The sequence below is a fragment of the Eufriesea mexicana genome, unplaced genomic scaffold (assembly GCF_001483705.2).
Source record: "Eufriesea mexicana isolate 0111107269 unplaced genomic scaffold, ASM148370v2 scaffold10888, whole genome shotgun sequence".
NCBI classification, from domain to species: Eukaryota; Metazoa; Arthropoda; class Insecta; order Hymenoptera; family Apidae; genus Eufriesea; species Eufriesea mexicana.
Window position 1 is genome coordinate 175,411 of NW_016918552.1, and position 16,765 is coordinate 192,175.

Below are 16,765 nucleotides of genomic sequence, written 5' to 3' on the forward strand. Positions count from 1 at the left end.
GAGAGATAAAAGAGAAAGAGGAATGTAAGATTCACAATTTATGTTTCGGTGAATATAATACTGATTTAGATTTACAACTATAAATACGTTTTACAAAATTCTTCACGTACTTACGTATCGTACTTGGCAGAAGATAAATCTTACTCTTGCTCTCTTTTCTCTCCTCGAGTCTTTCTTTGGCGCTTGAATTACGTTCCTCTTGTTCTCTCATCCCTTAATACTCCCTTCATTCTCCCTTCATACCTAATCCTGCGACATCTCTCAACAACCCTTTATCTCCGACATCTCTCTTCGATATTATGGAAAATATCTAGTGTTTCCATTTATCGACAATGTTAATAATCGTTTTAATATTTCCTCTCGTGTTTAAAATTAACAATTATTCACCGATTCGTTGAATCAAGGCCTTCTAATCTTCCCCCTAGTGAAAATTCACCAGGGTTGCAAAACGATGGAAAATATTAACTGTTATTTCATCGAAAAATTAGCAAACAGTTAGATACCTAGTCTTACATTCGTTAGTCAATATTTTTCAATAAATTATTTATCCCATAACTACTTTTCAAACGAATTCATTGCTCGTGTACAAATTTTCTTTATTTTAATGCGAGAGGGACAGACAATATTCCCTTTTTCAATTTTTTTGCAAGAAATTAATTAAATTCCTCAAAAAATTAATAATCACTTTAGCATATATAGTTTTACACTAATTAATCGATATTTGGCACAAAAGTAACTCAGAAGTTAATAATCACAATTTCTCTCGTGAATTCATTGATCTGTGACGATGCAAACCGATCAGTTCTTTTGCAAGAAATTCAGAGAAATATTGGGATCGACATGGAAAGATGTTAGATTTAAACTATATTTATTACTAGTTAAAGTGAAATTAAAATTAAATAAAATTAAAATTAAAATAAAATTAAAATTAAATTAAAATAAAATTAAAGTAATTAATTTCGCGACTAACAATTGCACATGACTGTTCTTCAGTTGTAATTTATTAATTTGACCTCCTTTTATCCCCTTTTTCACATTACACACTCATACAACGTATCCCAAAAATTCCACGTGCATTCTAAAAACTCGCATAATCCAACATAAACATTCCAAGTATTCATCTCCTCTATTTCTCAACAAAATCATCAATTTCCTGAAAAAGCAATTATTTCAACATCCAGTTTCATGCTTATCGATCAACATAAACAAATTCCTAGATTCCCAACTTCGAATGGATTCCAAAACTTCGAAAACTTTCTAAAATTATTCCACATAAACATTCAGGAACCTCGCAATCGTGTAATCACAGTCACGTGAATCGCTGTCGCATAAGAAATCCCGATTGAACACACTCGCGAGTGAATCAGCGCAGAGAATAGTTTCGAAATTCGAAATTACAGTGCAGACACGCGTGTGTCCGTGTGTGGTACCAACATTCGCGATAACACGTAAGCAGGAAAAGGCTTTCAGGGCGAGTTAGATATAATTCGCGAAATAAAAGGAACAATCCCATTAAGCTTCTCTAGTCTGCGGTCTGGGGTTGAAGAAGGGTGCCTCGAGTGCCACTGGCTGAAACGTCTGAACCGCAGGTTTTAAGATACGTTTGTTTTCAGGGCGTGTTTGCACAGGACGAGTGGCAGTGTTTGAAATTATTCTGTCGTGGCTGGGAGGGTATATATATCACAGTGAGAGAGATACCGACTATTGTTTCCTGAGATTTTTCGGTAAAATTCGGTGTGGTTAGGAGAGTGATTAAAAATTAGGGATTCTTTCTTTCTAGTAAGTTCACTATTAAGTCAATTTTATCGGTGTTGTATTGAGAAATAAATTCTTTGTTTTCTTATTTCTCTTGAGACGTGCACGATCACTGGTTTCACTTTTACTTTGGTTTATTATAATCGGTAGACACTTGTTCAGATTGCAGTGTTGTTAAAGACTTATGACTCATACTGCTCGTACAATGTAATATATGTATTTCTTCGCACTGAAAAGGTCAAAAGAAATACTCTTCAGTGCACAGAGAGTCTGACTAAACGAGAAATGAAAATAAACCAACTGTTCAGATTCAGTAAGTATATACCTAGACATGAATCATTCTCGGTATAATTCTCAAAGATTCATTGTAGCTGAGAAACAGCAGAAATCCTCAACCCTGACACGAACTATGTTAATCACGCATTGTATGTATGTATAGTCATTCAACTATAGCACAGTAATTAGATCAAATATCGCCAGATCTACCACTCTAACATAGATGCAACCATTCAATTATAATACAGTAGGAAGTAGATCAAGTACCGTCAGATCTACTACTATAGAATAGATGTAGGTATTCAATTATAGTACAGTAAGTAGATCAAATACCGTCAGATGTACTACAGTAACATAGATGCAACCATTCAACTATAGTACAGTAACTAGATTAAATATTGTCAGATCTACTACTGTAACATAGATGTAACTATTCAACTGTAATACAGTAGTAAGTAGATCAAATATAGTCAGATCTATTACTGTGACATAAATGTAGGCATTCAACTATAGTACAGCGAGTAGATCAAATATCGTCAGTTTTACTACAGTAACATAGATGCAACCATTCAACTATAGTACAGTAACTAGATTAAATAACGCCAGATCTACTACTGTAGCATAGATATAGCTATTCAACTATAGTACAGTATAGTGGATCAAATATCGTCAGATCTACTACTGTAACATTGATGTAACCATTCAACTATAATACAGTAGTAAGTAGATCATATATCGCCAGATCTACTACAGTAATGTAGATGTAGCCATTCAACTATAGTACAATAAGTAAATCGATCAGCTTACCCATCCTTCAATGATCAATCGATCGTTTCATATGCTGTCATTGTCACACTGGGGGGGGGGGGTAGTCCTCCCCTATGATTACTGTTGTCTGTTGGTTAGTCGACAGGTATGCCTCGATGCGACAGTGGTACTGGAAGAGACGAAAGGAAAAGGAAGGGATGCGTTTGTCCTGGGCCTGCTAGGGGACACGTCAGTAACTCTAGCTACCTACTACTTAGACACTATTGGGTAGTTTTGAAATTTTATATATAAGAAACGGAGGGTTTACCGATGACTTGCGAGAAAGTCCTCAAACCTCCTTCAAGTGGGAATCCATTTATTGGCGAGGTTGAGAGTGATGCCGCCACAGTACGATCTAAATAGCGCGATTATTTGACAGCTAACAGCTCCTCAGTGCCAAAGCTTCCTGCTCTGACCAATTAGACCTATATCTCAGTACCAGTAGAGCAATTAGATGTCCATATTATGCTAATGCAGCGCTTCTGCGGAATTTCCACGAGAAGTTTCATATCACGAGATTCTTGGAAAGGAATCGACAAGATACACCCACGAGTCGACTCAACCGAAAGTCGCATTGACTGGCGAGCATGCAGGTCAGAGGATCGATTAACCGGTTCTCCATTCGATCGATGCTTTTGCCCGAGTGCTAGTGGCCATGCAGATTCGACCTTTCGGATAATTGGCTTAATCGACGTAACGACAAGCAACAGCATTCGATTCTCTCGTTTCGACCATGTGGTAACGCAGCCAGGAATGCAGACTGCTTTCGTGCCACGGCTTAACGCTTTGCCATTGTGCTAGGATCTTGATACTCGCAATCTCGATACCAGCAGCAGGTGAACCTCATTTGTTGCATTCCAGTCGCGTTTTGTCGAACGCGAAAGGCTAGTGATTGCCTGGCAACGAGGATAAACGCAGGGGGACGTGATAGCTGGTGGAAAAGGCAGATTTCAATCGTCGAGCAAGTTATTATACTACCAGAAGATCTTTAGTCACGTGACAGTGTTTATATTTACTGTTTTTCGGATTATTTTAGCTTGATGGTTGAAATTCTACTGCAGAGTTGCGTTTGCACAGGGTGCCTTACTGGGTAATGGGCTCGAAGCCAGTACCGTCATCTAAACAGGGATGCTGAGGCTCTAAGTGATAATCTGATGAGATGGTAACTTGAGACTTCATGTATGTGCGTGTACAAATGTAATTGTTGCACTGGTCGTCGTCACTGATCGCATATTCGTCGGATTATGGCAGGACACAGCTGCTGCGATCTTAGGCAGGGCTAGTACTATTGAGTTAAGTGGATTAGCCTGTAGCTTTTGACACTGTATGTAGTTTGGAGGCTTTACAAGGGATTGTCATTGTCATTTGTTATCATTACTTGTCAAGCAATTGTCACTTGCTCGTTTTTCGGATTATTTTAGCTTGATGGTTGAGGTTCTACTGTAGAGTTGCGTTTGCACAGGGTGACTCGCTGGGTAGTGGGCTCGAAGGCAGTACCGTCGTCTAAACAGGGATACTGAGTCTCTAAGTGATAATCTGATGAGATGGTAACTTGAGAGTTCATGTATATACGTGTACAAATGTGATTGTTTCAGTGGTCATCGTCATTGATCGCACATTCGTCGGATTATGGCAGGACACAGCTGCTGGGATCCTAGGCAGGGTTAGTGCTTTTGAGTTAAGTGGATTAGCCTGTAGCTTTTGAGACTGTAAGTAGTTTGGAGGCTTTATAGGGAATTGTCATTGTCATTTGTCGCCATCATTTGTCAAGCAATTGTCATCGCTTCTAGAGGAAAAGAAGAACTGACAGTTTCTGTGATAGGGATACTCAGTGACGAGGAACTGGGGTTAGTAGAGTACCAATTATTAGATGATTGGGAGTTATAAGGGAAGGTACAAGTAATTTGTTGCAATACCAAGTTTATAAATTAGGATAATTTGACGTGTGTCAGTTTAGATTAAATAACGAGATTGACTGTACTTTTCTTGATGTCTTTTGAATTGATTTTAGATAATAGATATCATGTTTTAGGGATGTATCTATATTTTTGGAAGCCATATGTGCATTTAGGGCAAGTGTCTATTTTGATTAATCAACTTTACATATATTTTTATTTTTTTTTTAATTTATAGAAAATAAAAATTGACATTCTTATAATAACGCTATTATTTCTTTCATTTAGATCAGTTTCATAATTTAATTTTTCTTCTTAATTTGGTATTTGAAGCTAAGTATTTTTAAAAGAAATGACAAAATAATTGAATTGTTGTAGAGGGTTAACTGGCTGGGACTAGTAATTGTTTTCACGATGGTGAAATCGAATGCGTGATTTATCTGGGAACTAACCTTGGAGTAAATCATTAAATGTCGTCATACACGTAGATCTCGAGGAATTTATAGCTTATCTTCCTCCATCGACCTAAATTTTTAATTCGTTGACAGCCTCAACATCAGCCCCAACAATCCTTACTATCATCTCCATCCTATGACGTCACCCATCAGAACATTTGCAAATTCCACAATAATAAATTTTTTAATTCAATTACAATATCCAGCTGAGTCATTTATTAGTCAATTATATTAATTAATTATTACATAATTTATCATTATAACAGTTTCTTTATGACACATTGCATCATTTTTACTAGAATAATGCAAAATAATTTTACAAGGTTAGCTTTAGTTTATAATTATATAATAATTAACTTTTTAATCTATTCAAATTCGAAACATCTAATAAACTCGACCTAGACCACTTTCAAAAAATCGATCAAAGCCTAAACTAAAAATAATTGCATTGCAAATCTGAAAACCCTATCCCCCATTTTATATATCATTTTAATGACATATAATACATCCAAATGTTAATTAATAATGCACGTAGAACACTGTATTTAATCTAAAAAGATTTACACCTGCCAAATGCATGATTTAAATTAAATAAATTCAAACAGCCATTAATATACGTTCCTCGTAAAACGGTAATCGATTTATCAGTACCTAGAACCCTATATGTAAAAAGCTAAACTCATTCGTCGTGAGTTATTGCTCTAGACTCATTACTGCGGACTTGCTCCCTGGCAAAGTGCTAAGTAGACGTATACGTGGGCAATTCATAGGGAGCCACGTCTCTCGCGTAGCTTGCGTGCAAAGCCTGACCTCCTTCACGACATCCCCAAGATACGCTGGTATGTTTATGAACCCGACAATAACGCCGTTTATCTGGGTTCATGCGAACCACCATGGTAACCGTGTCAGTGGTTAGCAAGGTGCTGAACGCTGTTAGGCCGTGGAAGAAAGGAACCTAACTCGGCTGGTAATGATCGAGATTCTGTATCTTCACTGTGGTCTGCACGAGTCGAAAAGGTGAATGTCCGAATTGAGAATGGATTGGTAGTATTTATTGGTTACTAGACATTTAGAAATTAGGTGTTTTCTATATGAGGAATTCTTTTTCTACGTGAAAGACAGTCATTACTATGGAAGGATCTAAGATCCAAGAATATAGCTGTAAGTGGATACGTATGTTGATAATCTGGACTAGATCATTGTCCTAACTGAGAATGGATTGGTAGTAACTATCGGTCGTTAAATATTTAGAAATTAGGTGTTTCTTATATGAAAAACTTCTCTTCTATATTGAAGACACAGCCATAATTATGATGTTACTTAATTATGATGTACAGATTCAAGCATACATCTACAGGTACATCTACTAATTGAAAATTTTAGTCTGCGAAATGTCAGAACTGGTCTTCTTCAAAGACATATAGACACCAATAGTTAAATGATTGATTTCCACACAGAGATTCAAAAAATTGACAACAGTATTACCAGATCCCTAGAAGGAACTGTATCCAGAACCAGGAAGTAATCAAGTTGTTTCTACAAAGTTTAAATCTGCATCAGCCTAATCCCAGACCCATACAGACGCGAAACCTCATGTCTAACTCAAATATGCATTGTAATTACAAAACCAGGTAATCGTAGTATTAACTTTCGACCAATTTCCTTAATTTACTTGCTAAAGATACTTAAACAAATACGTAAATAACTTGCACTGTTTGCTGTGTACACGTTCATACACGATTTCACCCAATCGAAATCGGCGGATTTGACATTGTGACGCATAATCACTGCAGGTGGCTCTTTTGCATTTGGTTCATTGGATTTCTTGTAATTGCGGTTGTGATACGTGGTATTAGTGCATAATTCGTGGTCGCGTGGATATCGTTGAAACAGCGTAATAATAACGCAACTGCACACTTGCGTGTACTAGGTACAGCTTCAGGGGTAAATTAATAGCGTTGGAGACACGCTTACCTAATAAGATGAAAGGATAGATGAACCCTTCGGGTACGAAGCTTGTGCATCGAGCAATTACTTGCACAAGATGATTCATGCGTCCTCTGTGATGCACAAACATCTGTATTATCGCTAGCACAGAGTGGTTTGTTATCGATGGTACGACTGAGAAAGGGTTCATTCCTCTTGAGCAAGTTGCGCCGCAAGTCAAAGTTTGCCTCGTAACATTGGCCTTTTTATACTAATTGATCATTCTTAGCTCTGGCCTGATCCTTCGCTCTTAATTAATTATTCTCAACCGTGATTCCAAATCTTTATTATCGTCTTTGCTGCTGACTGCTATCAGCTCTGGCTCTGATTCTTCAGTTCTAATTAATTACTCTGACCTCTGACTTTAATTTTTCATTTCTAACTGATTATTCGCGATTTTATCCACATACTTTGGTCCCCTTAAGATTAGACTACTCTTAGTCTAATTGTCACTCATTTTTCACTTTTAAGTGACTATTATCAGCCCTGGTCTGATTTTTCACTTTTAATTAATTATTCTTAACCTAGTGGGATTCTAGACCATTATTCTAGGCCTTTATCAACCTTATCAACTAGCTACGTTTAATGTTCACCCTTGATTCTTCAGTTTCTAATTAATTACTCTGTACTCTGATCTTAATTTATGATTTATAATTATTATTCTCAATTTTGATTCCGTTCCTTCAGATCTAACTCGATTATCCTTAAAGTGTAAAAATATGTATATGTCATAACGTTATTTATCGAGTTATTAACGAAAGAACTCTACTGTGATTCTCATTCCTCGTTGTTGACTAACTCCTTTCATTTTCCATTTTCAACTACTGCTAACTCTAATTCTTTGTTGCTAATTAGCTGGTCTTAGTTTTAACTTTGATCCTGAGTTGATTACTTCGAATTCTGATCTTTATCCTGATTCTTTAGTTGTAATTGACGATTTTTAACCCTAAGTGTGATAGACATTCTTTACTTCTAATAGGTTGAACTCACTTTTGTCTTTGAATTCTCACTTCTAACAGACAACAAGCAATTCTGGTTCTCATCTTTCAATCCTAATCGAATATTCTTGACTAGAATTCTGACCTTCTGCTTTTAACTGATTATTCTTATTTCCGATTACAATTCTTTATCCCAAACTGTCTACTCTCACTTTTGGCTACTCTTCTGATTACATTTAACCTTCACTCTCACTTCTGACTACTCTTCTGCTTACTCTTAACCCCCACTTTAACCTTCACAACCGAATACGTTAAATCGTATATTTTATGTTATATAAACCGAATATGAAAACGTTTCTCCACATGCGAACCCTCGTGAGTGAATACTGATGACGAAAGCAAAATTGCCGGTGTAATTGTCAGCTCGTCATCCCGTCAACACGTCAACGCCAACATCAACATCAACATCAACTTCTACATGGGCATCGATATCAATATCATTATGAAAATCAACACCAACACCAACAGTATTACCAACATCAACATCAACACCAATATCAACAGTTCAGCGTCAACAATAACACGTCGACATCAACACATCAAGATAAACACGTCGACATCAATACGTCAACAGAAACATGTCGACATCAGCACGTCGACTTCAACGCGTCATCGTCAACAGTCAACGTTCAACATTCAGTATTCCACGTTCCTTAACCCACATTCCACATTCCACATTAAATATTTAATTGAAGCTTTAATGTTTAGTGTTCAACTTTGATATCCAATATGTAATATTTAGTGTGTAATGTGCAATGTACAGTATTTAATATTGTATATCTCATATTTTTATGTTAAGTGTAATGTTAAAGAATGTTATATAAACCGAATATGAGAACGTTTTTCCACATGCGAACCCTCGTGAGTGAATACTGATGACGAAAGCAAAATTGGCGGTGTAGTTGTCAGCTTTTTCATCCCGTCAACACGTCAACACCAACATCATAATCATCATCAACTTTTATTGCGACATTGACATCAATATCATTATGAAAATCAACATCAACACCATCAGTATTACCAACATCGATATCAGCTGCAGTATCAACACTTCAGCGTCTACAATAACACGACGACATCAACACATCAAGATAAACATGTCAAAATTCTTTTTTCGCACCTCCAACACTCCAGACCAAGCACACACGTGTCTGCCTATCAAGCAATCAGCATTCACACCCAAACACATAAACGCTGCTGCTGTCACAGACTCAAAATTCAGCCGAGAAAAGGAGAAAATTAATAGGAAAGGTAGGATATTTTTAACATAGGGTTTAGAATTAAGCATTAAAAGACACGTTATGGTCTTTTAGTAGCCAAGTCCTAAGTGCTGAGCAATTCGAGACCAGGTGTTTATTTGGTTATTGTGCATTCTAGTAAAACTTTCATATTGCCTGATGTCACTAGGCGCGAGGCGTCGTTCGGTAGCCTAATTTAGACTATTAGGCTTCAACACTTAGGATATGGCTGCCAGATGTACCGTAGGAGGTCAGGGCTAGGTTCCCGTGAGAGGTGGCTCTTCGTAGGGCCTGCGGAGTCTTCTTCACTACTGACCTTGGCGTGGAGGGAGTTTCTCCTCCTTATGGGGAGGAACTTGCCTTCTAAATAGTCTTAAAAAGGTCCGTTCTTGAAGATAGAGTCAATTGTCAAATTACAGTTGTCAAGTTATTGAATCATTATCGATTTCTGGGAAATAGTTAGATATAGAGTTACTAAGTTAAGAAAAAGGAGTTACAGAACTTCAGAGTTACAGAGTTGTAGCGGATCCCCCCCCACGGCTGTTGAGTGTCAACTGGTCACAGGTATCCTCGTGTGGCGACGGTGCTACAAGGGACGAAAGGAAAAGGAAGGGATGCGTTCTGTTCTGGGTCTACTAGTGAACCCATCAATAAGGCTACCTAATAAGGGATACTATTGGAAGGTTATATATATATGCGAAACGGAGGTTTTTCCGAGGACTTGCGAGAAAATCCCCGAATCTCCTCGAAGTGGAAACCCATTTATTGGCGAGGCTGAGAACGTTGATCGCTACATAGTCAATCGCAGAGTTCAGTAGTCAGTCAGTCATAATAAGGTCTTGTCAGAGATTCGCTAGTAGCAACTTCACACCTTCATTACTTCATTTACGACCTGCACCTTGATCCTCTACAGAAATTAGTATGAAAAGGAAACTCGAGACACTTCCTTCCGACAAATTAGATCTTTTCACGAAGCTAAAGCCTGCGTCTTTTTCACGCTTGTTAGCCGACAGTGGGTGGAGACTTTTATTTTTCAGCTAGCTAGCTGATTCTTCTAGAAAAGGGTCAGAGGTTGAAGCTTTCTAAAGCTCGGTGATTCCCGAAATCTAGACGATCGCTGTTTTATCGCTCTGCATGCTTGCCAAATTGATGTTCCGGGTAATGAAATCCTTCGGACGTGTTAGATTCGGGTCTCTCAGGGTAAAAGACCTCGGGTATGGTTTTTCTCCTCGTTAATTTCAAGCTCGTCGACGAGTCATGACGAAATTCGATCGTGAAGCAAGCTCGACGAAGAAAAGTCCGTGTGCTGTCGTGTTTTCGAACATTTTAAGTTTATGGCTCGAAATGAATGGTCTAGCTAGCTTCTAGTACCGAGTTAGGTAGGAAATTGCAGGAAATGGTGCTTTTCCAAATATCACGAGTCTCTCTGTCCATTTCTTATTTTCCTCTGTGCTTATCCATTCCTTTTTTAATTTTCTCGATGATCGCCAATGACTGGTGAGCTTACTTTCTTTTCGAAAATTTAGAACAACTTTGAATAAATAGAGAAGAACTCGAAATGAAAATTACGCTATTTTTCTCTTTTTTCTATAATATTAACAGTTTAATATAGTAATTTATAAATATTTATAAAATTTAAAATAATTTAGTGTTTAATAATTTAATATGTTAAAAATAATGGAAATTTTATTGTAGTCTGAGTATACCGTATAAAATGGAGGCAATGTCTTAATATATTTCATTATTATTTTATTATTATCATTCTTTTTATGTCTCTGGTTGCGTGTGTATGCGTGTCATTACTAATATATTGCGTTTTTGTTTTTATTTTCGAATTTACCATTTTTCGCGGTCGAAAAATAAATATATAAGGGAAAAGGAAGTGGAAGATTGGAATGGAAGTTTGAACAGGTAAAGTTGGAATTTTCGTACGATTTGTATGATAATAAAAATTGAAGACAGGATAGAAGAGGAAGGAAAAAGACAGGATTGCAAATGGAAACGGGGAAAGTTGGAAATTTTAATGCCCACAGAGAAAAATGGAGAAACACGTGAAAAGGGAGGAAGACATTGAGATTGGATTCGAAGTTTGAATTGGAGAAGTTTGACTTTCCAATCGTTTTCGACAAGAATCGAAAGCTATAAAGCAAAGAGGAAAAAGGAGGAAAAGATTGGATCCAAAATTGAAAAAGAAGAGAGTGAACTTTTTGATAGTTTCCAACGAGAATCGAAAACTATAAAACAGGTAGAAGAAAGAGAAAAAGGGATTGAATTTAAAGTTGGAATTTTTACCAATACTTTTCAAAACTTGAAAAATACGAAAAGCAATATATAAATGAAAATGCAGTTTGAAACTTAAAATTGAAATAGGAAATTTACACTTTTCCATAATTTTCAACGATAATCGAAAACTATGAAGGAAAAATAGAAAAAGAAGAAAAGTTGGAATTAAAAATTGAAACAAGAAAAGTATGAATTTCCCATAACATAACAAAAATGGAAAACCATAAAACAGAAATAAGAATTAAAAAAGAAAAATTGGATTGATTATTTCAAAATTAAAATTGGAAAAATTGGATAATTTTCGAATTGCAAAATCTTCTTTTAATAACAAATTTTATAATTTAAATTTATATATATATATATGTGTATGTATAAAAATTGTAATTATAGATTTATATATATATATTATATATATATAATTTAAATTTATAATTTCAATTTTTTAATTTATATTTTTTAAATTTTATAATTTATTTCATGTTAATTCTGTTGAAGATTTCTATACTTTTCGTGTTAGGTGTTTGTTGCTTCTCTCTCAATTTTTCGTAGGTGTTTATTATTATGCGAACGTTTCTGGTTTCACATATTATTTAGTAGGGTTCAAGTCTGTAAAGTAGAACGAATGGAAAATGGAAAGAAAGAATGGGGGGAAGATGGAATTGGAAGTTCGAATAGGAAAAGTTGAGACTTCGGTTGGAGAAATCACCTAATAATTTCTTTTCATACTCAGCCGTAATCCAAGTGTAGATAACCGATACGAATTTCACGAGAATCGTTTTAATGGAGACAAAGTATGTCGGGTTATGAATTAAATTAGCCCACTATTTCATTACGCTCTAATTTGTCGCCATTATGGACGAGGTTGTGCAAGCTTAAATGAAATACGTGGGAAGTATCGTTTAAGGTTGGCGCATCTCGTTATGGCATATTTAGTGGCTGAATTTTAATTCGAACATTCCGAACGAATTTCGCGTTAATTGCTACGCGAATTAACGTGGTCGCACAAAATGGCGTCGAAATCACGTTTTACTTCTTTGCAATCGGTGTCTCGTTCGACGTTTTCCCGAAATTAATCAATTTCAAATAGACGTACATTTGCTTCTCTGAAAAATTAAATATATATGATTCTATTTTCATATTTTTATAATATATTTATCTCTATAAAAAAGTCAAATAAATTTGATCTTATTTTCATATTTTTATAATATATCTCTTTCTATAATAAAATTAAATAAATTTAATTCTACTTTCATATTTTTCTAAAATATCTGTTTCTATAATAAAATCAAATAAATTTGATCCTATTTTCATATTTTTCTAATAGATAACGTGTCTATGTTAACTTATTTCAGTCGAATTAAATTTAGGTATTTTATTTCTCTGACGACGTGAATATTTTTTATGTATAAAAATGTTGTATCAGACGATAATATTTAAATATAATATTAAATATAAGAATTATATTTTATGCATAAAAATCATAGACGAGAAAGACTGGAGTGAGACAGAATGTCGAGTCCATGAACGAGTTTCCAGAATTTTCATTTAGACACGATTTTGGAAACACGTGTCGGCAATCGGGGAAATTTATCTTACGTACTCGCGGATTCCTTCTATCGCGATGCAATAAGTATAAAATGGTGAAATACGACATACATACGTATGCCAAAATCCTTGCCCTATGCGAAGTTTATGGTTATGTTAAAGAGCTCTGTTACCTCAAATATGTGCATTTCATTGAAAATAGGTCAGGTCGAGTTGTCTAGTGATGGAAAAGAAATCGAGGAAATAAGAGATCCTGCGTTCCATATTTTCCATTTGCATTTCAGAAATACACGATTTTCTCGAGTTTCCTGATCAAAGAGATACCTCGTGTTGTGTCTGGAAACCTTGAATTTTAACAAACGAACACTGCGTATTTATGCTGGTATATATGGAGTAATTTTTATTTATTTATTCCCTTGCATTATGTTAAAGAATTACATAATTTGTAGCCTTCTAATTTATTCAATTTACGACTGAATCTAATTTATTTCATTTTATTCATTTACAAGTAAGGAAATTCTTTGGTATAGCGGCTCTCAACCTTTACTCGCATGTCGCCAAACTGATGTATGCTCAAGTCACGTATCACTTTGTAAGTAGTATGTACTAGTTACTATCTATTAGTAAACTTGGCTATGCATAATTGTATAATTGCATAATTACAAATTAATTTGGTTCAGTTCGCATTGAGAATACTAAATACACTTCTGGTAGTACACGTATCATAGGTCAAGAAATCACTGCATTAGTGTATAAAACGACATAAAAAGAAAAAACGAATAAATCAAATAATACCAAAAAATAGCAAATAATTCTATCATTCGGTCAGAAAAATGAGCTTTTTGAGAATTTTTTTCACAGGCATACCATTTCCTTTTAATACTAAACTTTACTTTCTTATTTACTCATAGTTAGGGAATACTTGCATTTTTCTTTCACTATGAAAGAACAAAAATTTAAAAAATTATGCAACGTTGTATACAGCAGGTCTAGAAACGCTTTTCATTCTCATATTTATTTATAGTTGGAGAATATTCTCATTTTCTTTCATTATAAAATAATAAAAATTACAAAAATTATGCAATGATGTTTACAGCAGATCCAAAAAATTCAGCATTTACAAACGATTCGGAAAGCATTTCAATTGTGTTAACTAGTAAACACGAGTTCGTAATACCGGATAAAAGTAGCACAGATCACGCTTGAACAGAGTTAGTATCACTTTCGAAGCTTCAAGTATATCTCGAGCATTCCATTCGTTGCACATTCGAGACAGAAACGCAGTCTCAACATCCGCCAAAAGGATCTTCGAATCGAGCGAAATCCGAATTCGTAATTCGAAACATCACCTCGAAATACCAAACGTGCCACACGAGTCCCGTCATCCAAAAACAATAGCCTAGAAATAACCGTGTCCAAGTCGTTTCTCAAGCTATGTCCTCGAGACTTCCGCTTTCGAATTTCGTCACGAATTCCTATTTACTGTTCCTTGATCTCTTAAATTCGGAAAATCTCTATTAACGCTAGGTTTAGGGGACTCGTCGATCTGTCGAGTGGAATGCTCCAATTATACATTGTATTAACAGATTTAATCAATTTATATTAAGCGTGAATATTGCAATTGTTTTTAAATTAAAGATTTTTAAAAAATCTTTTTCTTTAAAAGAAAATATTAAGAAAATTGGTTTACCTAACAATTTAACGGGTGACCGTAGAAATAGGTATACAAAATTCCTAATAATTCTAAGTCCGTAAACTTAGAATTAGTATTAAGTTGAAAAATAATTAAAATTATTTCGCACGATCGAAAAATTTATTAAACCGAATAATTTGTGTAATTTACAGCTAGATAATTCATAAAATCAACACAGGAAATCATGATATGTAGTAATAACAAAAATTATAAAGTTATAATAAAAATTAGAAAAATATGTAGATTTTATAGAATAATTATCCTTTTTATACAAAGTGATTGCGAAATCTGGATACAATCGGTGTGCAGGTGATTCCACGTGTAAAACTGAGTCAAAAATGTAGAATAAAATTTTTTCGTACATATGTTATACGAATATTATACATACTATACATGTACATATATTTCTTTGTATAATAGTAATACAGAATAGTCGGTAACTGGTGAACAACTGAGTATCTGTTGAATTTACACAAAGGAATAACATACAGGGTAGTGTTTCACAATATTTACTTATATTTAAATATTTATAGTATTTAATATACAGGGTGTTCCTTTTATCTCGATCGTATGTATTATCTTTATTATTTTTGATAGTGTAGGAAAATATATAGGAAGAACAGTTATCGTGTATAATTTGTATAATACAATTTTTGTTGCTATTATGTATAATGATTTTCTATATTGATTTTATAAATTATTAAGTTACTTTCAGATTTATTAAATTTTTCGATCGTTTGAAATAATTTTTCTTTTTCGATAGGGATTTTTCACTTTACGAAGAAAATGCTGTGTAGTAAATATCCTGACTCCATTTTGATTTTTCAAAAACCGTGGAGTGAAATTACCTTTACCTCGTGAAACAATTGTTTCTGAAGCACGAACGGATCAAGGGAGAATCAAAAATTTCGCCAGTCGACGAGGATCGATTAGTATTCCCGTTTATCTCGCCAACAGGACTATCGCATTTTGTATATTCAGAGGAGAATCCTTTGGCGCTATCAGATGGATTTTCGAGGTCTATGACCGCAGATCGATCGTCTGGTGCTTCCCTGTTAGCCATTTGGTTCGTGTCGCTGATCCATGAAGCGATTCGCTTAATTCCCAGCCGGGTTTTACATTGTTTTCGAAATTTTACGATCCACTGTTAGCTCGGACGAGCTGATACGAAACGTGTAAAAGTAAAAAAAGAAGGAAAACACCGGTGGTTATCTTCGCCAGATAAACCAACTTTCTGCACGAATTTTACTAAAATTTTACCTGAATTTCGCACGAATTTTAATCGCATTTCACTAGAATTTCGCTGGAATTTCACTTGAATTTCATTCGAATTTTATTGGAGTTTTACCCGAATTTTACTGGAATTTTTCCTGAATTTTACTAGAATTTTACTGGAATTTCACTTGAATTTTTCTCAAATTTCACTAAAATTTTACTCGAATTTTACTAGAAGTTTTCCTGAATTTCGCTGGAATTTCATTTGAATTTTTCTCCCATTTCACTTCAATCTTACTCGAATTTTACTGGAATTTTACCGAATTTCGCTAGAATTTCTCTGGAATTTCACTCGAATTTTACTCGAGTTTCACTAGAATTTCACTAGAATTTTACTGGAATTTTACCCGAATTTTGCTGCAAATTTTCCCGAATTTTATTGGAATTTCGTTTGGCTATACTTCCTTTTCCACTCGATTCCCAATTCGAAGGTTCATTGTTATTTTCTGATCTCAACTCACATGTTCCTCTTGAGACGGTGTATTTAAGAGAGATTCTCCGTCTAAGGTAGAAGTCGACCATTAAAAATCTTGGAATTTCATTAAGAGGAAATTTCGCT

The 16,765-nt window shown here is 35.0% G+C and overlaps 1 protein-coding gene across 1 annotated transcript in view; it reads left to right on the forward strand.

Annotated features, from left to right (window-relative positions):
* The window catches only part of igl (IQ calmodulin-binding domain containing protein igloo), a 208,857-nt gene that overhangs the window by 20,516 nt on the left and 171,576 nt on the right, over window positions 1-16,765 (forward strand). The window lies entirely within an intron of this gene.